We start from the raw sequence: 23,963 nt of genomic DNA on the forward strand, positions 1-23,963 counted from the left end.
GCCTTAATTGAAGCATCTAATCGTATTCGGTGCTCATTCTTCTCCTTCTCAGTTTGCTTATGAAAGGCAACAACAATAGATCGATCTTGGCTCATTAGATCCTCACTTTTCTTAAGTGCTCTGTTGTGAAAACTATTGATGTCGCCGACATGAAGACCAAGTCTTTCCGTTTTATTCCAACTATTAAAACCATCTGTCACGAAAGCATCACTCCCACATTGTCCTACGTAATTATCTCTAAACAAATAACAACACAAACAAAAGGCTCTATCCGTTTTTACACTATACTCCAACCAATTAGCATATTGATCAAACCAAGTCGGACAAAAACGTCTTTCTTTACTCCCGACAAATTTTTTTGGAAATGCATGACCTCGTGGTTGACAAGGTCCTCTGAGCAAATATTTTCTCCTTATTTCATCCCTTTGATTAGGATGATATTTCGAAATCTTTTTTCTATCGGCCGGATCCCAAGGAAGATCGTTCACATCAATTTCGGAAGACATCGAAGGAGCAGAGCTCGATTCAGGTGTTGATGCTTTCCTTTTAAAAAATCTTTCCATTTGATTTGCCTAATTGCCTACAAAATTACCCACAAAATTAACCAACAAAATTAACCTAAATCCTAAAATACCTAACTAACCTAAAGCATTTACCAAATACCAATTAGGCAATTACCACAAAATTAACCAACAAAATTACCCTAAAATAAATACCTAACCTAAAGCATTTATCAATTACCACAAAATTAACATAAAATAAATATCTAACCCTAACCTAAAGCATTTACCAATTACCACAAAATTAACCTAAAATACTACTAATTGAAAACTTGAAGATGGAAATTAGAATTAGAAATTTAGAATATTTACTTACCAATTACCAAGGCAGCAAGCAGCCAGGAGCCAAGTCGGTCTCGCGGTCTCGCCTCCTCTCGTGCAGGTCGCAGGCGGCAGGCTCGCAGCAGTACAGGCGCCAGCACGGCAACACCAGTCGTCGTCGCCTCGTCGGTCTCGCCAGTCGCCTCCTCTCTGCGTCTGCGGTCTGTCTCGCTCTCGCCTCCTCTCTGCGGTCTATCCTCTATCGCTCTCCTCTCCTCGTTGGCTCGTTCCCGTGTGCAGGTTAGAGACTTAAGAGGGGCCTTTGTCTCATATTGTTGGGGGCCCAAAGAACACTTAATTAAAAATACAAGTAAAAAAAAAATTTGGGCTTTGGTGTTAAAATGTTGTTGGGGGCCCAGGCCCCCTACCCCTTAAACGTGCATCCGCCTCTAATTATAGCAAATTCAAAATGTAATTATTAATTTACACTTTTCTTATTAATTTTAATTTTTTAATTGATATATTTCAATAACGTATTGTGAAAATGTAAGAGCCTCTCTAGCTAGACCTCGAAAGGTGTTACGGAAAATCATGAGAATAACCAAGGCTAAAGGAATAAACTTCAACATTTCAATCACTACATTTCAACAATTTAACCACAACGGAAGACTTACAACTGACATGAATGTCAAATGAATTGAACTAGTTCTTCTCATACCATACTAATTAAAACAATTCAAGATACATAAAAATGTTATACAATGATCTAAACCGTATCCTTTCCCTTGCTAAGTTATGTACGCGTGCCACATGAGATATACGACACAGGTTTCCTAACAAAGCTAAGTGAGTTCATGATTAGTTCTATAAATAAACACTAAAACAAACACAGCCAATAATATTGAATAACTGACATCTCGAACGTTATAATGCTAACAAGATTAACGTTTATCAAATGAATCATTAGATTATTCTAAGATATCATCTACCTGGAGCTTCACAATACGTTTCTTATTTATATGGCCAAGACGACAATGTCATAACTTTGCTCAAGTCTTGATTAAGCTTTTTTGCACTCACATTATTCTTCGATTCTTAATTAAGACCACTACGAGTACCTATTTCGTAAATGTCATAGAGTGGCTTAGCCACAAAATAAGAAACATCATGCAAACATGCAGAATCAAAGTCATCATTATGAAATTTAAATATAAATCTATCTTATCCCAAACGAATAACTGAAAAAATGTTTCTCATGATATTGGAAACATAAAGACAATCTTTAAGTATTATAATATTCTTGAGACAAAGCATCTACTCTTGCCCAATTGCCATGGCCTAAGTTGCCGCTCACTTTTTACTCCCTACAAAAGAAACATATACGAGTTCAACACCCATTATCCAATACATAGGAATCATAATCTGAAGTGAACAAATCGATGGTGAACAAACCTGACATTTCGGCTACCTGAACCTTCTCTTTTCTTGCCTTTGCTATCAAAATCAAATAGTTTCTTTTCCAATACCCTTTCTAAGAACACTCGAAACAAACAACGTCTGGGATAATCTTACTTTCATTCTTCTTTAGCTTGTTGGAGCTTCCAGCCTTTGCCTTTCCTTTCCCAGCTATGCTCGCCATGCTCTTCCTTTTGATTATCCCTCCTTTTACCTTGATCATAAGGACATGCCTGAGCTTCTCTAACATTGAGATAATCCCTTTTTCAACAGTTTTCAGCATTCCATGCAATTCCGTGAGGGTTTTTGTCCAAGTTATACATATGATAGTTGAGCACAAAATGATCCTATGATTTGGGCAAAAAAGTTAGGACCAAATAGACCCCCAACTCTTTCCCAAAAGGAATCCCAACTCAAGATAGCCGGTCAATATACCCTTTCATTTTCAGCACATGAGTACTAACTAACGTCCCCTCTTGCACCATGCAAGAATGTAGTGATCCCACCTATCCTGTTGACCAAACATGGTTCTTAGGGAGGTCATCATATTCCATGCCAACATTTCTTCATGATCCCAATAACTTGGGAGTCATGGAAGCCCACATCAGACATCCTACGCTTAGAGAGTTTCAAACATACTTATCATAAGCAACCTGAACGCTCTCAGATACGTTTATGGCAGGAGCATTCAGACGGGGTCTCTCAAGAATGTAGAACCTCTCTTCATGCCGAAGGAGGGATTAAGGAAGCGAAACAACTCCAGGAATTTCTGACTGTTCAATTTCTTCTTATCAAGGATTGAGCGTAGAGTGCACTGATTGATGTTTGATGGTTTGTGTTATTAGAATCTTGATTAGTAGATATCTACATAAAATAATTTCTTTTTAGTAATAGTTTATCAAAATTTGAATCACCCTTATAACTAGAAAAGAGCTAAGATCCATATTTCATTAAATTTCACAATTGGTCAATACGTTAATGGCGAGAAATAGTTGTTTAGGTAGGTAAGTTCCGATTACAAAAATCAAAACTCTTAGATATAACTTAAAGGCATGTTTAATCCCACTTCTTGAGGCAACTTATGGAAGGGCAATACACAATGTGCAAGGTCCTCAAGCAAGTTTAACCATACCAACACATCATAACTTTCACTTGAGTAATAACTACGAAGTTGGTCATCTGGGTCATGTCTATCAAAATAGGCGGAGAATACTCAACATATTGTGATCTCATTATCTGGCTCCTTATCTTTCACTATAATCACCGAATTTGGCTTCGCCAATACTCATACCAAAATTAGATAGTTGTATGTTTGATATGTGTTTTAAGGGTTTTACCGATCTCAAGACATAATTTTAGTTTAAAATAATTTTATAAAGTAATTCGAGCTCGCTAATAAACTTAGAAATCATTCTTTGTTTTAAAAAATTTATAAAACTTGTGTGGACTGACGACATATCAATTTCTTACTCGATTACTGATATTCAGCAAGTTTGTGTTTGATCTTATTTGGAAATAATTATAAAACAAAAATTATAAAGCAATAATTAATAAAAAGAAATAAAAACATAAATGCAAATGGAACTTGGTACGGTCCACTAGTGCGATTTCAGTAAGCCCACATGAAAACCACGATGAATCCCTAAGGATAGCTCCACCAACTGAGGTGAACTTTGGGACGTCGTCTTGATTCCTTCGATTCTTTCGTTACAAAATTTTCAAATGATTCTAGGCTAAATGATCTAACCTATATATAACATTACATATGTGAAAAAGAAAATGACACACAGATCGCACCAAAACATAACCCAAATAGTAATTTTCAAAATCAAGGCAATCACAACCATGGGTTGAACTGTTAAAGTGCGGGTACCAAGTCCATAAAACACAAACATGAAACGACTAGTTTGTTTGGGTCTAATAAATATAAAATAAATAAGCCCATAAAATTAGGCCCATTAACCGGATAACTTGGGGTTGGGGATATCGACACGGCCCTCCATGAAACCCTAGCTAACAATGGAACCCTAAGGTGTAAAAGTATTTCTTAGCTTTCGATCGAGCCGAATAGCGACCAAGGTCGGTCGAAGCCAGACCCCATTGTGACCAACCTGTGCCCAAGAGGGTTGAAGCACACTTGCAGCGTGGCCTGCCGTAGTGGCTGAAGCCGTGGTATGCCGAATCAAGAAGCGCCAAGGTTGTGGGTTGGATCCCTTGATCCACGGTGGGCCACCAGCGATGGTGCTCGGTGGCGGCGTGTGGTCTTTCCCATTTGTCCGTTCTTTGCCAAATTTTTCAGTCCTTATTGTATAACAGGCGTGTTTTGATACCAATGTAGGGTTTTATCGGAATCCAAAATTGCAGCGGAAACAAAAATATAAAACTAAATAACGAGAATCCATAAAACCTGATTAGGTTAGAATCCAATGAGTACATAACAAGAAGCTAAACATTCTATGGTGTGTTATCGCATACTACCTCAAGATTGATAGCAACAAACTTTGTAACAACCCTCGTTTCTGTCTCAAAATCGAGACCAAGCAAAGGGTGTTACGAACATTTTTTTCCAGCATGCAACTATCATATGTGAATACAAAAATAATATTTAAGGAAAGCGGAAACGATTAAAGTCAAAACATAAGTTTATGAATATAAAACCAGTTTGATGGATCATAGTTAACATTACACAATCTAATATCAAAAACCATATAATACAAACCAATACAAAAACTTGACTAGGTCGCAACTTTGGTAGCTCCCTTGAACTAGCTTTGAAAGCATAAGATAATACTAATCTGCGAGACATACTTAATTAATTATTAAGAAATTAATTAATTGCTTAGCGGTTACAAGTTTATACACCAAATATCATGTACTGCAACCACAAGGGCTAGCTCAGGTTCCTTCAAATAAACCTAGAAGCAGCTCAACAGTATTGGCCATTGTCCATATCCATCCTTCACATGGACCAACTAAAGATCCTTCAAATAAACCCGCAACCATCTCAAGACCAACACCACTTATGGGTCTCCACCCTACCTTTTGAACAACTCAAGACCAAATCAGAATGGCTTGGAATAAATCGTGGAACCTTGGTTGTATCCCTAGACACTGCTGGAGGTGATAAACCTGAGGAAAGATCAGTGGGAGGAGATAATATATAGGTTGATGACGGCAATGTTCGCCCAAGGGTGGGTGGGAAGATGATGGTGATGTTTGTGTGTGTGTGTTTGTGTTTGTATATATATATATATATATATATATATATATATATATATATATATATATATATATATTTAGTATACTTGTAGCTAAGTTTTAAAAGCTTGTACACTCATTTTTTAATTAAAAAACATGCAAAATATCAAAATTGTGTATTATATAAATAAAGTTAAATGAAAACCACCAAAATGTTGAAACAATGCATGCAAGGTGCAACGTGTTTCACGTTAAATACTAAAAATATACATTAAAAATATTTTCCTAAATATTGTTTCATATTGTGAAACTACACATGAACACTAATTCTTATGGTTCTCAACCTCTTTGTCGTTCTCATTTGATTAGTCTCAGTCTCATATATATATATATATATATATATATATCACTACCAAACAGGACAACCGACGACTATACCCGCCGGAAAGCTTTCTTTTCGGCGGATATAGTCGCCGGAAATGTTGGCACCGGTGATTAATTTACCGGCAGGTTTTCATTTTTCCGGTGGATTCCGGCCGTCAGAAAATTTTCACTGGTTTAGTTAAAAAATCTTGATTAAATTAAGAAAATATTTAAGTTGTTTTCTTAAAAAAATTGATTAAGTTACCTACAAATATTTCCACCGGTAACATTTCCGCCGGAAAAATGGATTTAAATTTTTTTTTTTTAAATAATTATTTATTCTTTAAATATTACCGGCGGATAGACGAAGATATCCGTCGGAAATCCGCCAGAAATGTATTTTAATTTTAAAATGATTATTTTTATTATTTAAATATTCTACTTATTTACGGCGGATAGATCCGCCGGAAATGTAAAAAAATATTAATTTTAGAATATTTTTACAATAAATATTTAAAACTTGTAAAGCTGTAAAAGACTAAAAAAACTAAAAACATGAAATGCAACTAAATATCATACATTAAACTAAACAATTGTTATAAACAAACGATATTCAATTTAAAGTAGCATGCAATTGTTACAAACAAACTAAATTGTTCTAAACAAATAGACGATATTCAGTTTGGTGGCCGGGGAAAATGTTGTGATTGACTGAGATATCTAACTAAAGCAGCCATATTTTGAAGTTGTTTATCCTGTAGCTCCTCCACCATCCGTTGGCGCTGATTTTCTTCTTGTAAATCTCTAAATTCGGTCCTTAGGGCTTCAATTTCCTATAAAATACATAAAATGTTATAATATTTAATATGAATTATAAATTAAATCGATAAATATCATCAAAGAAAAAGACACACATACCCGATTCTCAGAAGACGATAACCACCTTGTGTGTAGTTGCTAGTCAAGGCCCAATTGGAATCCTGGTTATACCCAAACCCAAATAGACGGTCTTTCTTGCTTCTCCCAACCGCATGCTCCCACAACTCTTTATCAACTAAAGGGATAGGTGGAGAGATCATCGTCGTATCTTTGGTTGAGACCCGTTGAATAGTCATCTTATATAAGGTTTAAAAAAGACTGCAAGTCAATTTGGATAGCGTGACGGCTGTAAATGGGATGTTTCCAGACAAAACAATAGTGATACATATGAAAATTGTACCCAAAACAATCCTAACGTTTGTTCAACAAATGGCAACCCAAACTAAATATTAATACATATGCAATTTCTAACTTAAACAATCATAATGTTTGCCCAACAAATGGCAACCCAAACTAGATTTCAATTTAAATGACTCGAACGTTTGCCCAACCTAGATAGATAGTTACGTATCCAATTATAAATATTAAAATAGATAGATATACTTACCATGACTTGGCTACACTTAGAGATCATGTATCCCCCCAGAATCCGTAAATGTGGCATCTCCACTCGACCTCTTCTTACCACAACAGTCGGTGGCACGCCGTCTTTTACTTGTGTCTACAAAGGTTAAATAATACAAACATGTGTTAATTAAAATATTAAAAATGAAGCTACTAAATTAATGGGTTTTAGGTCCTATCAGACGAGTACCATGCTCCGAAAATGGTATCGATCCACCGGTGGTAGCGCAACTTGGGTATCACGGTTATCACACGCCATACCAAAAACAGTCTTCCAATTGTCATTGTTCCAAAGATCGACCATTTGGCTCCACACATCTAAAGATATACAGATGGGGGGAAGTTCTTCAACACACTCATATCCCGGTGTGGGTCGGCTTCGTTGTATTGAGGATACTCATTCCTCTTTGTTTTTTCCCCAGTTTTCTTCCTTGCGGCACTCAAGTCATTATATGGCGGCCGACTTTCTCTCTCATGTCTTTAGGATCTGGGCGTCCAAAGCCGAATCCCAAGTGTAGTAGTCCTGTACGTAAGAATTTAGTCGATTCTTAGGTTCAAAATAATAGCAAAATATATAACAAGTTGAATTTATACAACAAACTTGGAATCGCTCCCACATTCGGCGTCTCATGTCCCTTGGGATTTTTTCCCAACAGATCCATGGGTCGTCAAGCAGCTCTCAGTTGATCTTGATGATCCGATGGATCACTCTAGTGTCATTAAAACTATATAAAAAACGAATTGAATTAGCATCAATACAAAAAATAATTATTTTTATCAATTAAAATATATAAATGTATTTACTTTTTGCCGCAGATGCCAATAACCGTTTGTTGTTGTGGAAGCGGCTTCGGAGCAATGCTACTACGACCAGACTCTATCTCCTCTGGGTGTGCCGAAGCACTACTAGAGACTCTACCCGTACTGTGGCTAGGTGTACTGCCACTACCTCGACCGATAATCCGAGTACGCGGCATTGTCGATTTTTCTACAAAGCAACGTTAGAAAACATACAACAATAATTCAAGTATACAATAAAGATTCCACACAATTTCAAATGTCAAACAATAGTTTACTAAGATTTAAAAATGAAAATAATAAAGATTTAAAACAACTAGACAAAATTTACTAAGACTAAAATTAACATGAGAATTTAATCATATGAGGAGTGATCAGACAAGTCAAGTTCTTCGTCCTCAAAGTCACTATCCGAGTATTGGAACTCCTCTTTTTCATCAATACTCTCATCAACATGCCAGTTGTCGCGAAGATCATTGGCAACTTCAATGTTGTCTTCCCTTGTGACAAGATGGATGAGTTCTTGAACATCTTTATTTCCCCCATGTTGGGTTATTCTATCATTATCCTAGAAAACATGTTCCTCGTCCATATTTTCATCTGACGATACTTCAGGGGTACTCGATGCTAAGTTATAGACCCCTCTTGGCTTTGTCTTCAATATAGACCACCAATCTTTTAATTAATTCGATGGATATGATACAAAATAGACTTGTTTAGTTTGTGATGCTAGGAAGAACGGGTCGTCTGAACAAAGTCTTGATCTATGTTTGGGGTGTCCATGATGGTGTGAGATAATGTCAAACACATTCTTTTCAATGTGCATTACATCTAGGTTGTGTCGGATCAACAAAGTGTGCCAATATGACAACTCCCAAGAAATGTGCATTAGGATTAAAGGTTGCCTCGGTACATTGCAATCTGCCTTCCAATTCAAAAACCTTGCCGATGTCTGTAACTTTGAAAATCTCTAGCATCCCTCCCAGAACGGCTCGTCTGCAGCTCGTAACGTATCATAGAAACGTTGTGCATGTTGATTTGGTTCTTGCTCGTCCCACGTACTTGATGTACCGGGAACATTTTGATCCATCACCATTTGTTCAACACCATCAAACTCATTATAATCTTCGTCTACTATTGCTTGTTGTGGTTGTTGAAGTTTGGGTTCTAATTCACCGTGTGCATACCAATTACTATAATTGTTTCTTAACAAATCTATATGAATCTCGTCTATATTTTTAAACTTTTGAAGTTGACATTTTTAACAAAGATATCTTATCGTTGATCGCTCATTAGAGAAAACAAAATCCAAAAATCCAATTATTTCGACTTGGAAAACTGGATTTATGGTCCCCTTTCTATTTATTCATTTATACATCCATCCTCTATCAGCATTATTAGACAAAACTACAAATTTACAAAATTATTGTTAGTTTAATTAGTTGCAATATATAGAATTATACATACAAGTTATAACGTTTGCCTAACAATTGGCAACCCATTTTCAACACAAAATATACCTCAATTTCATTTATAGATACAAGTCCTAACGTTTGCCCAACAATTGGCATCCCATTTCTAACACAAAATATACCTCAATTACGTTTGTAAATACAAGTCATAACGTTTGCCCAACAATTGACAACTCATTTATAATACAAAATATACCTCAATTTCGTTTATATATACAAGTCTTAACGTTTGTCCAACAATTGGCAACTCATTTATAACACAAAATATACCTCAATATTGTTTATAGATACAAGTCCTAACGTTTGTCCAACAATTGGCAACCCATTTCTAACACAAAATATACCTCAATNTATTGTTTATAGATACAAGTCCTAACGTTTGTCCAACAATTGGCAACCCATTTCTAACACAAAATATACCTCAATATTGTTTATAGATACAAGTCATAATGTTTGTCCAACAATTGACAACCCACTTCTAACACAAAACATACCTCAATTCCGTTAATAAATACAATTCATAACGTTTGCCCAACAATTGACAACCCATTTTTAACACAAAATATACCTCAATTTCGTTTATAAATATTAGTTCTAACGTTTGTCCAATAATTGACAACTCATTTTTAACACAAAGTATACTTCAATTTTGTTTATAAATACAAGTTCTAACGTTTGTCCAACAATTGGCAACCCATTTTTAGCAAAAAAAAAAAATACCTCAATTTCATATATAAATATAAGTCCTAAGGTTTGCCCAACTATTGGCAACCCATTTCTAACACAAAATATACCTCAATTTTGTTTATAAATACAAGTCCTAACGTTTGCCTAATAATTGACAACCATTTCTAACACAAAAATATACCTCAATTTGTTTATAAATACAAGTCATAACGTTTGCCCAACAATTGACAATCCATTTCTAACACAAAATATACCTCAATTTCGTTTATAAATACAAGTCCTAACGTTTGTCTAACAATTGGCAACCCCAATACGATCAATTAAAGCCCAAAACGATCAATTAAAACCCAATATAATCAATTAAAGCCCAATACGATCAATTAAAGCCCAATACGATCAATTAAAGCCCAATATGATCAATTAAAGTATAATACGATCCATTAAAGCCCAATACAATTCATTAAAGACCAATATAACTGTTAAAGCCCAACTAACATCCAATTAAACTCAATAGGAACCATTAAAGCCCATTACGATCCATTAAAGCCCAATACGATCCATTAAAGACCAATCGGTCCATTAAAACCCAATACGGTCTATTAAAGCTCAATACGGTCCATTAAAGCCCAATACTATCCTTTAAAGCCCAATATGATCCATTATAGCCCCATATGATCCATTAAAGCCCAATCGATCCATTAAAATTCAATACGGTCCATTAGAGCCCAGTATGATCCATTAAACCACAATTAACATCCACTAAAGCCCAATTGGTCCATTAAAACCCAATACGATCCATTAAAACCCAATACGATCCATTAAACCACAACTAACATTCACTAAAGCCAATACGATGCATTAAAGCCCAATATGATCCATTAAAGCCTAATACGGCCCATTAATGCCTAGTACGATCATTTAAAGCCCAATACGATCTATTAATGCCCTCATACGATTCATTAAAGCCCATTCGGTCCATTAAAACCCAATACGGTCCATTAAAAACCCAATACGTGTCATTCTTGGTTTCCCCTGTCGTGTCATGAGTTCTTTTAATTGCGTGTGTTTTGGTTTTGATCTTGGGTGGTCATGGTTGATGCTACTATGTTTGTTTTTTGGCTGGGTTTGCTCGGTTTAGCCTTTTTCAGCTTTGTTTGTTTCGAGTTGGTTTTGCGGCTTGCAAGGGCTCTTCCATTTTTCTATACTTTCTCGTTATGTTTTAATAAAATGGTTTGCCTCTAAAAAAAACAAAAAAGTTATTAAAGTTCAAAGATAAATTTATGTAAGAGATTTTAAATTCTAGTTTCATTTTAGAAAAAAAAAACTTTAAAGAATAGAATATCTTCAACAACTTCTCATTATATTATAATATTTATATTATTTTTTCATATATTATTAAATTTTATATTAATAAGTTTTTGTTTTAGTATGTTTAAATTAAAATTAATATAGCAATGTGAAAATAAATAAATTATAGTTGAATTTATATATATGTATATATATTAAATTTATATAATAATCTTTAAATAAAAATTACATTTTATAAATTAAAAAAAATAGAAAGTGAAGTTTCTATATAAACATCCATTGTGGAGTCTTATTGAGATTTTTATATTGTTAAGGTAACAATGATATGAGAAAAAAATATATGGCGAATGAGGTTATTAAAGGTTTCACTACTATGGATGCTCTAAGAGATTCTTCAAAATATTTTCAAAAATTGAGAAAAAATTATGAGAGTACAAAATTTTCCAAATTTTGAGATTTTTTCAAAAATGATTACTCGTGAGAGAGAAATGATTTTTTTTATTCATTCTATCAATGAGGGATTGCTTTAAATTAATGTTTAGGAGAGAGAAATAACATTTTATGTATGGAATATTTTAATAATATAATTAATTGCATAATCTTCAAAATAGAGAATTTATTAAAGATGAAAATAATTTTATTTTGGAGATTTTGACTTTGTTACTTCTCCAATAGCTTCTCTAAAATAAAGATTTTGGGGATTTTTGCTTTAACCAAAATCTTTTTTAAAATGGAGAAAGTATGAAAGAGAGAATGAAATTTTTTAAATTTGGAGGTTTCCCCAAAAATGATTACTCGTGAGAGAAAAATGATTTTTTATTCATTCTACCAATGAAATTGCTTTAAATTTAATATTCTGGAGAGAGATTAATATGAGTCGTATGAAATATTTTAATAATGTGTAAGCTACAAAATAGAGAATTTGTTGCAGATAAAGATATATCTTTTTAGAGATTTTGACTTATTAATTTTCCATTTTTAAAAATTTATTAGAGATACTCTAAAATGTAAAAATCTTTTTCCAATCAAATTAGGTACAAAAGAAGAAAATAATTTATTTTCTTCATATACGTTTAAATCCTAAATGCAAAAGTTAGATTGGTTTATTTTATTTATATTTGACAAACAAGTTGATAAGCTAACTCAAAATTTTGATAAAAAAATATTAATAAAACATATAACAAGATAAAATGAACAAAAAAACATATAAATTCTAATTGGAAAAATGAAAAAAAAAAAAAAGCCTATGAAGCATATTAAAGAACAATTTGCATTTCTTCAAAAAAAAATATTTTGTATTAATTTTTTTTAAACTAGTTTATGACTTATAAAACATGATTTTTTTAATATGTTCAAAAATCAAGTTTGTTGATAATTACCAAAAATGGTGCTTGATGCAAATTTCCATTTATATAATTCTCTATATAACCCATCAGAAATGTTATCATTATGCACAAGAAATCGTTTTCATTCAACCCTTGTATTTCACCATGTCAAAGATCTTGGTTTTTCTCTTTGCAATAGTTGTTATCACCCCATGTTTATCGAGCATTCGTGTAGAACCACCTTACTCTGCTATAAAGGACTCACTTGATCGTTATAATGTTTCTATCTCGAATATGGGAGTTCCAAGTCTTCAGTTTCGTTGTCAATCAGCAGATGATGATTTGGGATATCATACACTGAAGATGGAGGAAGCGTATTCATTTTTGTTTGTAGTAAACTACTGGGATAGTACATTATTCCTTTGTCATTTTTACTCGAATGTGAAGGATCTTAGTTTTGAGGTTTTTAATGCGAGATTGCAATCAAAATGCTCTAATGACATATGTGACTGGGTTGTATTTGAGGATGGATTTTATATGCGAAATAATGATGTACACCCACCAACTTTAGAGAAATTACATGATTGGTGATTAACAAAGCCTTTCATGGTAAAGCAATATTATATCTTCTTCTATTGATATGAATGGCTGTGTGTATAAGTTGATATCAACTTCATTATATTATTTATGGTGTTTATCTTATTCTCTTTGGTAATTAAAGGAGATATTGATTAGAGTATCCATGTTAAGGTTCCTATTGAAATTTTTATACAAACCTCTACTATGCGACATAGGTTCGTGTTCAGTCATGGGTTCGTACGGTTGTTAGAACAAGAATTCATGTTTTTGTAAACATTCATTTTCTATTATTATTTCTTAATCATTTTGTCTTCTTTTAATAAATTTATAAATTAAAATTGATAAAAAAAAAAGTATAAAATAATTATTTTAAATTTGTTTTACCTTTATATCTTTTAAACTTTTTATAAGTTTTTGTATCAATAATTATCCACTGCATTATGTTTAGATTACTTTTTCATATGCTATTAAATTTATATTACTAAGCTTAAATTAAAATTAAAATTTATATTAATAAGTTTTTGTATTAATAAGTTTAAATTAAAATTATATATAGAAACGTAAAAATTAAAAAAATTATATTTGAATTTTTTATAACTTTTATAATATATATATATATATATATATATTAAATTTATATAATAATCTACAAATAAAATTATATTTTATAAATTAAAAAATGAAACGTGAGATTTTTGTAAGAACTGGAGTTTTATTTTCTGAGATGATAATGTGGCAAGAAAAAAAAATATTGCCAAGTGGGGTTGTTAGAGGTTCCACACCATGGATGCTTACGCGTATATTTATTACTCATTTAAAGAAAATATATTACGATATACGCGAAATATTGTGAATGTTATTACTATGATCTATTTTTGATTCACAAATGTCTTTAAAATATGATGTATATTAAGTAATTGCGATACTAGGTAACTAATTTTAATTAAATATTTCCTTCTAAAAGAATTTAATTATATATTTTGATTAGTTTTCAAAAATAGAAGTACTATATTACCCTTTTAGCTTATTTAAAAAATATTTTTAAATATCTCAAACAAGTGGTTCATCTTGGATCTCATGGTTACCACAAACTAATCAGTGTGTGTATATATATATATATATATATATATATATACCATAGGCTGATTGGGATTACACGGGATTTCGTAGGATTTATATATAGTAATGTTTAAAAATATGTTAAAAACATTTTTGTTTTCTAATACTCAATTAAAAAAAATTAATTTAATTATTTTTAAATTATTTTAATCTGTTATTACAAATTATTCATAAAGAATGAAATTCAATTGCATTTCAAATTCATCAAACCAAACGCCTCCCTGAATATATTTTTCTTGGATTAGCTACGAATTTTATGAAGATATGTTTTTATTTTTTAATATAAAATATAATTAGATCCATAGCAAAATTGTGACAAGTCTAAATATATTTGTTTTGGATTAGTTACAGATTTTACCAATATATTTTTGAGTTTCTAATACCGAATATAATTGGATCTGTAGCAAAAAGACGTGACAGATCTTAAGTTCATATGTTTATTTATTTACAAAAACAAGTTTTTTTTCTCCATTGCTAATCCGTAGCAAATATATACATTTTGCCACGGATTAAATGTGAGTAAAAATTTAAAAAAAATGGTTTTGTAGGTGATCCGTCACTGATCCGTCACAAATTAGTGACGGATTGCTTCGTCGTAAATTATTGGTCATTGATACCCTGTTTTCTAGTAGTGCTATGGTCCATGTTTAAGAAATATGTTGATATAAGTATCTATCATCTAGGGATATGACCTTGAACGAGTCATTAATTAAATATATTACCGGGCCTATTGAAGAAAAAATGACTTTATTATATTCATGAAATTTATTAAAATCCCATTTATGGTTATATACCTTCAAATATTTCGAGTTTACTCATACATGTTTAAGGTTTTATAATCATGTTTAAAAATATAAACTACTAAACATATAAACTGATTAAATATATTTATATCTTGAAAATAGAAGGCAAACGCATGGAGGCATTTAGGATGACACTATGTTGTTGATATTAAAATGTTTATGTAATGATCTGCGATGGTTTGTTCATATAGCTTTTGTCCTAAGACAATGATTTTGTAGTATGTTTATGACGGTGGAAGATCCACAAAATTTGTCAAACGATGGCATAAAATAGTTATCGTAATATAAAGCAAAATAAAAATTAATAAGAGTTACCAAATACAGTACAAAATACTATGAAATCGGTTTCAATTTCAACAACTTGCATTTAGGGTTTTTGTGTTCAACGATTGTTAACCATTAAAACTCACATTTAAGCATTCATATCCCATTCTAGCGTCTAATTTTTTTTTGACGATAATGCCTAGTGCTAACATACAAAATGGATGATAGTGGTAACACTACTAACGGTTGTAATAAAAATTAGGCCAAGATAAACATATCTAATGTACCATATCGTTGAATTCACCCCTACTTTTAAGGTTTGAAGATATGTTTATTGTTAGTAGTTGATTGTTGCGGGAGATATTTATACAGTTCAATAAACTTGAATACAATCTATAGGTTCATATTTAAGAAAACGTGACAAATGAATTATAACAAAATATAGAATATTGGTCTCAAATAACTAGACATTGAAATTATTGGTGTGAGAAACACAAAAAGTTACATGCCTATCATCAACTTTTTGGTGGTCAACTTTCACTTATTATTGTTTCCCAATTGATATAATGCAATGTGTGGATTGCATATCTTATATTTAAAAAAAATAGCATGTCATATTTAACCATCTAATTCTTAATCTTCAAAAACATTATCTTCCTCCTTTTTAATACTTTTTTTATTCGATCAGCTATTCATTAAATGTATATGTATGACAACTTAAACTTAATACCACATATTAATATATGAAATTATTTGTTTTGGTCCCTCGTCTGTGGCTAGTTTTTGGTTTCGTCCCTCAAATTCATAAAGTACATTTTTGATCCATTTTTCGTGTTTCGCAGCCGAAACTGGTCCTTTTCCTTAACACGGCTAGAGTTGAATCCGTGTGTGAGTGAATGCATGTGAGTTCAATTTCTCATAAATAAATATTTATATACTTTAATAAAATTTCTTGACTAAAAAATGCCCCTTATTTAACTGGACATAACGAAGAAAAAAAAACGATTACCGTTAGACAAATAGACAAAATCTATTTGAATAAAAAAAAAACTTTAAGAAAGAAAACCGATTAAAAATAATGAAGTTTAGGGACCAAAAGAGTTACAATGGACAAACATTAGAGACGAAAACCAAATTTTACCCTATTGGAAATGTAAAAATTGAACTTAACTGTTGACATGTGAGTGTGAAATTGGTAAGAGTTTATTTACTACTACTGTAGTGTTTGTGTTTGACGATCATAAATTAATTTAATTTTTAATTTCGTAGTCTCAACCAATTAATTTGACAATAACACAAACGAATCAAAACCAACACTTATAAATATTCTTGGAATTATGACTTAAAATCCGATTGATTGTTATCAGATTACACTCTGAATTCGTTTTGTTCCGGAAAGGGATACATATCCGGATATGCTTATCGAATCTATCCAGAGTGAAATCCGAATCAATACAAAATCCGAAATTGGTAAGGATCCATATCCTAACTAAATTAGAATCATGGTTCAGATCCTGAAGTCCTTCTGGGATCCGAATAATTTATATTCTTGCTAGAATCTGAAATATAACTTATGTTTCGATGAGGAAACTTACAATATGATTTTTATTGTAAAAGTCTTATTATTATCTTACTGGTTTAAAAGCACAATGTGTCATCAATAGAAATGAAGACTGGTTGAAATGAAGCCAACATATCATCAAAATAAATTGGATTGTCATCTAGCCGGTTTAAGACCAATACAAGATAGAGTCAAAAACAGTTTGACAAATATTGTTTTTAGCAACAGATTTTTTAGTACAAACTTAACCAGCAACTTTGGCTCACCAATTTTTGTCCTAGTATAGGAACATGCTTAACATGTCATTTCATTAGTATCATACTTTATTTACTATTCCATTTTCATACAGAAAGGTGGGTTGTGTTAACAAATGTCTACATCATTCTCAAAGGTTGACATAAATAGTATAAGAATACATTGATCAGCAAATCAAATGAAGAGACGCATTAAAATAGGATAACAACATTTGATACCAAAGGGTCTTTGGCCTAGCGGTATCGTAGCCCTTGGCCTTCTAGGAGGTCAGGGGTGCAAACCTCACCATAGGTGAGGAGGGTGTGTGAGTTTATTTGTTGCATTTGCCGTATATAAATATTATATACTTCCCAAAAAAAAAACATTTGATAATGTAATGGTGAAAGACAACATTTTATAATGTTGCAACTCATTTGTTTTGATATGAATTCCTATGAAATACTTTCTTAGATAAAATTGGAGTCAACATCTGAAAACTATCTCAGTTCTTTAAATTTGAAAGAGTACTTTGTTCTACAACTTTTTCAGTCTCTGACAAATTTTGTCATCAACCAAATTGTTTAGGATCGAGTCTTACCTCTTTAACTTACACAAACAATCTGTAAATCTTTTGTGTTTACAAATATACAGAATTTAAAAATGAAAATTTATTATGTTTATATTCATTCCCCCTTCTACAAACACTTTCAATGTTAGACATTACTCTTTTAGTACCGAACATAATATTTTAAAAGAACTTTGATTAGCAAGTCATAAGCTACTCATTTTCATTAATCCTGATTATGCATCTTATATTCGATATACATGTACCTCGTATATTTTAAATCATTTTACATTATCATTTAATTTATGAGTTACTGTTCATCAAAGATGACTACTAAATCGGCTAACAACTAATTTATTAGTTGACAACCAGTTTTTCACCCAACAACATAATTTATCAACTATATTAACAAAAATTTCTACCTTGAATGTATTGAAATAAGTTTTTTCACACTTTTCAAAATATAAAATGTTACGATAATGACCCACAAGAAGCTCAACAAACTCTTGAAATAGCGGAAGTTGCTTAGTCGCCCCGGCCTGGTCACTACGACCCCCTTTATGAGGAGGCACCGATTCTTTCGAAGTTACAGGGCTATTTTGCCAGAGTAAACTATAAATTTCGTTCCTATGGTTTGTCGAGCATAACACTTTACGTCCTTACAGTTTCAAAATTACAAGATGTCCGTCATGGTTTGCAAAAATGTCCACCGGATTTGGTCCCTCCCTTTAACCGACATTAAATAATTCCATTAAATCAGTGGCATTTTTGTCATGTTATAATTTTTTTAATTTTATCCAATCAAAATCAATTTTATGATTTTGGTCCCTGTGGTTTTTGTTTGGATAAACAACTAATTAATAAGTTGACGAAAATGGTTCTCATTTAATGGTATTAAGTTTTTTTAATGACCGTTAGAGAGAGGAACCAAATCCAAATATTTCTTTAAATCATGATAGTTATCTTGTAATATTCAAAACTGCAGGAATGAAAGATGTTATTTTCGAAAAATCACAACGTCCAAATTAGTAGTTTACTCAAAGTATTGTTAGATACTGTCATACAATATCTAAAAGTAAATTTTAGGCTTCAAACGGCTACATTATCTTAATAGATTTTCATAATAACTTGGAATAAAAGGATTTTAAAAAAATTCAATACATCTATCGATTTTAATTTACTTTTTTAGTCGAAGATTTAAGAAAACGTAATAAAAAATAAATAAACATGCAATTAAATATATGGTGTTCGTATTTTAGTAAAACATTTGTAAATAATGTCTTAAACATAAAACATGTAATCCTCACAAATCATATAGATCAAACATAACTGATTATCTAAATATTTGTTTTCAAAATATATCAATTGTTTTCTAATCTAAAGAATGATCATAACGTAAGCATTTATATATACTGTTGAAACCTCCAAAAACTTCGTTTTTTTTTATAAAAAAAACCTCCCTGTCACGTGAACAAAATAAGAATTTTAATAAAATTCCACAACGAAGTTTTTTCGTATAGAGAAATCCAAATTTTTATTTATAAACTGTAACTTTTATTTTATCGATTATTATATAAATTTAATATATATATATATATATGTATATATATTGCAAAATTATTAAAAAATTCAAATATAATTTATTAGTTTTCACTTTTCTTAATTTTAATATGTTAAAATCGAGAATGAGGATTAAAAATTGGAGATTGAGCAACATTTGTAAAATCTGACTACATCGTGGAATGTAGGAAAATATTGGTTGGTCTTGGAGAATGTTGGGAATATGGAGAATTTGAGTGCATTTAACGGCCTTCTTGAATATCGGGGGTGTTTGGTTCGCTTTACGGAATGAAAATGGAATTGATAATTAGAATATGGTAGAATGTGAATCATTATTTTCATTTCATTTTTATTATATATTATTAGGGATTTCTTAAAATTAATTAATAATAAAAAAATGAAAAAAGAAACTTGCTAACCACCTAATTCATCGCACCATATCATCTTTCCAATGCACATCTTGATAGACGAGAAGTTTTTATTCCTCCCAAATTGAGGAGAATGATTTTTAACCAAATCTATTATAATGATTGATTAATTTTTTGAAACCAAACATCTTTTTTCATTCATTAATTGAACCAAACATAACCAACGATTATCGTTTCCATTTATTAGCTTCTAACCCAATGTTTTTTTTCCCATTTTTTGTAGGAGAGGTGTCGGGAATGAATCATATGGGTGTCATCTATATATGTAGTCAATTTGATATATTTTTTAAAGAAGGAAAATATATTTTACAATTATTCATTTACGATCTATAAATTAATTTTAATTTATATATGTATATGTATATATAAGTATTCTAGAAATAATCTTAACATATAATATTACGAGGTAAGTAAAAATTATTCTTATTAAAACAAATTACAAAAACTTATACAAAAGTTTACAAAAAATTAAGAAATAAAACAAATAATAAATAATATTTCATAAAAATTAAATTAATCTTTTTATCAATTTTAATTTATATGTTTTATAGATTCTTAAAAAAAAATAAAATATTAAAAATAATAAACATTAACAAAAAACAATAACAAAAAAAGGAATATAGACAAGAGCACGGGTTCTTATTCAAACACATGAGTTCTTATTAGAATCTATGACTGAACAAGAACATTTGTTCTACAATGGAGGTTCTTATAAAAATTCCAACAAAACCTGGACAAGCAACTTCATTGCAGATGCTTTGAATAACTGTTAATTCTAGGGTTCTAAATTTAGGCTAATGAAAGAAGGAGATTTCTACTACTTATTGCTTTCAAGGCGAGTGATCTCTATCCTTAAAGCAATTTCGCCTCCACCGTATGTGCTTTGGGATTTTGACGAATCGCTTCTCAAGATATAATGAAGCAACGTATGTAGAATGATTACCAACACCGCACTAGTGGTGATAACCCCGGTTGAACTATTGAGTTTCAAGGATTTAAAGAAACTAAGAAATTGTGTTTCTATAGCAACACAACCCTTAGCAATCTGGTATACGAAAAGAGGAAAGTGTAAAACGATTTTTGGTGTCTATGAATAGGTATATATAGGCATAAGCGACAGCCCTTTGAACAGACACCATTCGCGACGGTTCGAACAGTCACAACTGTTTGAACGGGTGCCAACCGTGACGGTTTAATTCTTTTGCGACGTTTCGAACAGTCGCAACCATTCCAACAGGTGCCATATTTGACACTTGAACCGTTGCATCCGTTCATCACACCGTTATGGATGGCAATAGCGACCAAACGACGCACCTTTCCACGAAGAGGCATCGCGTGAACCGTCGCACCTTTTCGTTGTAACTGTCACACCTTTTCGTTGTAACTGTCACTAACGGTTAGAAGCAAAAGGGTTAAGGCGGCTACAAGCGGCTTGCGGTGATACGTGTGTGCGAAGTGCGCCATCAAAACGCCCATTGCGCCCATGGTCGCGCGCGTAAGGGTGCTATGCACCCTTGTGGAAGTCCCATCATTTTCCAATATATTAAATTAATATATAGAAAATGTTTCCCCTTATATACCCACTTGGATTTCACTCTTGCTCCTACGTGGGACAAGGTGAAACCCACCAAAATCATCTTTTCTCTTTTCCTAAAACCTAACCCAAAAGATTTTATTTTTATTTTGAAAATATTCCCAACAATAACCATATTATATTCCATAAATATCTCGATCATAATTATTTTCTATAAATTTTTTAATTATTTTCTAATATAAACATAAATTATAATTTATAAAAATTATATGATCACAATTTTTAAATATATAGAAACCCAAATTCCATTATTATTGGGAAGACGTGTATTGTCAAATCGGTTGGAATTATTAGAAGCATATATTATTATTTTCTATTATAGCCTTAAATTTAGGACCCATGTAATTATTTATGATTTATAAGCCCCTGGTTTTGAGGACCAAGAATTATAAACAACAACTTGTTTTTATTGTTTACTATTCATGTTGTCGGTTTTGTTTACTATTATGCAATAATCCACACATTAATTGAGCCTTAAAATGTTAAGAAATAATTAATATTAAATAATATTACGCTCTTGTTGGTTTCGTCCCATACACATAACGTGTACACATGGTATATACATACATACATACATATATGACATTCACACATGTGTACGACACAAGTATCAGGGGCGGAGACCCGAGCGGAGTCTCATGCACTCGTTCAACTAATTATTACAAATACATTTTTTTATATTTAGGGTATGAAAAATCCACTCGTTGAACATTTAATAGTGCTATGGGATATTAGAAAATGCAAGAAACATCAACCAAGAACTAAAAAAAGTCTCTCAAAATCAACAAAAAGAACTTATAAAAATCCCTCGAAATGGTGGAATTCGGTAAAAAACACTCTATGACTTCACAGACCTTTGATCCACCTTAAAAATGTACTTACTCAGGAAAAAAATTATGTGTCCGCCACTAACTAATACCATATTTGTGAGCTACATCTAGTATCCTATGCTAACCATGCAAAACCGATTAAGATGTATTACAAGATCTATCATTTTTTTTATTCCTATGTGAGTCGACCGATATGAGTCGTTAGCAAACCATGTCTAACACAAGCCAAGTCAAGAGTTGATAATCTATGAGATTGTTCGAGCTTATACAAACAAGTAATATATGAATGAAGTCGAGATTAATGTGACGACTTGTCCCACGTTCATGGAATATGAGATTACTGGGCATATTTAAGTGGGGTGGGGTTGTGACAACTCGTCCAATATGGTTTGAAAATGAGATTTTTGAGCTTTTTATAAATCGTAAGTAGTGAGTTACCAATAATTTATACCATAGTTTTAAATTTATTTGAATGTTTGTTGTTGTGATATCAAAGTTGATCTTTCTACTATCAAGATGGAAATGCAATGAGAGTGTTTTTAACATCTTAGACGATTCTCACATAGGCTATGACAAGGAGTAGGGTGATCAAAAACTGACCGAACCATCCAACCCCAGCCCGCAAATAACCTATTTACACTTAATCTGTCAAACCTTCAAATCGCCAACACGTACAAACCACCGATTAATAACATTGGAATGGGGTTAGGCACAATCCTACTGAAAGCCCCAATTATATTAATTATATAGTTACAGTAGCATCTTTAAGAACTGATTGAAAATTAAGTTTTTGTTTTTCATGTTAATTGTTAAGTGTTCATTTTTGGTTATATTAATAAGAGTGAAGCAAGAAATGTATAATACTCCTAATTAAGTCATTTAAATGTGAAGAAAATGATGAACCAAACACATCTATAAAGGTAGGAACAGAACCACATGGTGAGGTACATTTAGTATCCATTTCTAAACTATGCTTGATGTTAACAACCATGCAAAACCGATTAAGTTGTATTACGAAATCTATCACTTTTTCATTCCTATGCAAGTCTATATGAGTAGTTAGCAAAGCATGTCTAAACAAGCAAAGTCGAGAGTTAATAATTTGTGACATTGTCCAAGCTTATACAAACCAGTACTATATGAATGAAGTCGAGATGAATGCAACGACTTCTCCAACATTGATGGAAAATGAGATTTATGGGCATATTTAAGTGGGGTGGGATTTTGACAACTCGTCCAATATGGTCTGAAATGAGATCTTTGAGCTTCTTATAAATCGTAAACTGTGGGTTACCAATAATTTACACCATAGTTTTAAATTGATATGAATGGTGGTTGTTGTGGTATCAAAGTTGATCTTTGTACTATCAAAATGAAATGCAATGAGAGCGGGTTTTAAACATCTTAAATGATTCTAACATAGGCCATGAACAAGGAGTAGAGTTGCTCAAAAACCCGACCAAAACAATCCAACCCAGCCCACAAATAACCTATTTACATTTAATTTGTCAAACCTTCAAATCGCCAACTCGTCAAACCACCGATTAATAAGGTTG

The sequence above is a fragment of the Cynara cardunculus genome, assembly GCF_001531365.2.
Source record: "Cynara cardunculus var. scolymus isolate 2C chromosome LG 6, CcrdV1, whole genome shotgun sequence".
NCBI classification, from domain to species: Eukaryota; Viridiplantae; Streptophyta; class Magnoliopsida; order Asterales; family Asteraceae; genus Cynara; species Cynara cardunculus.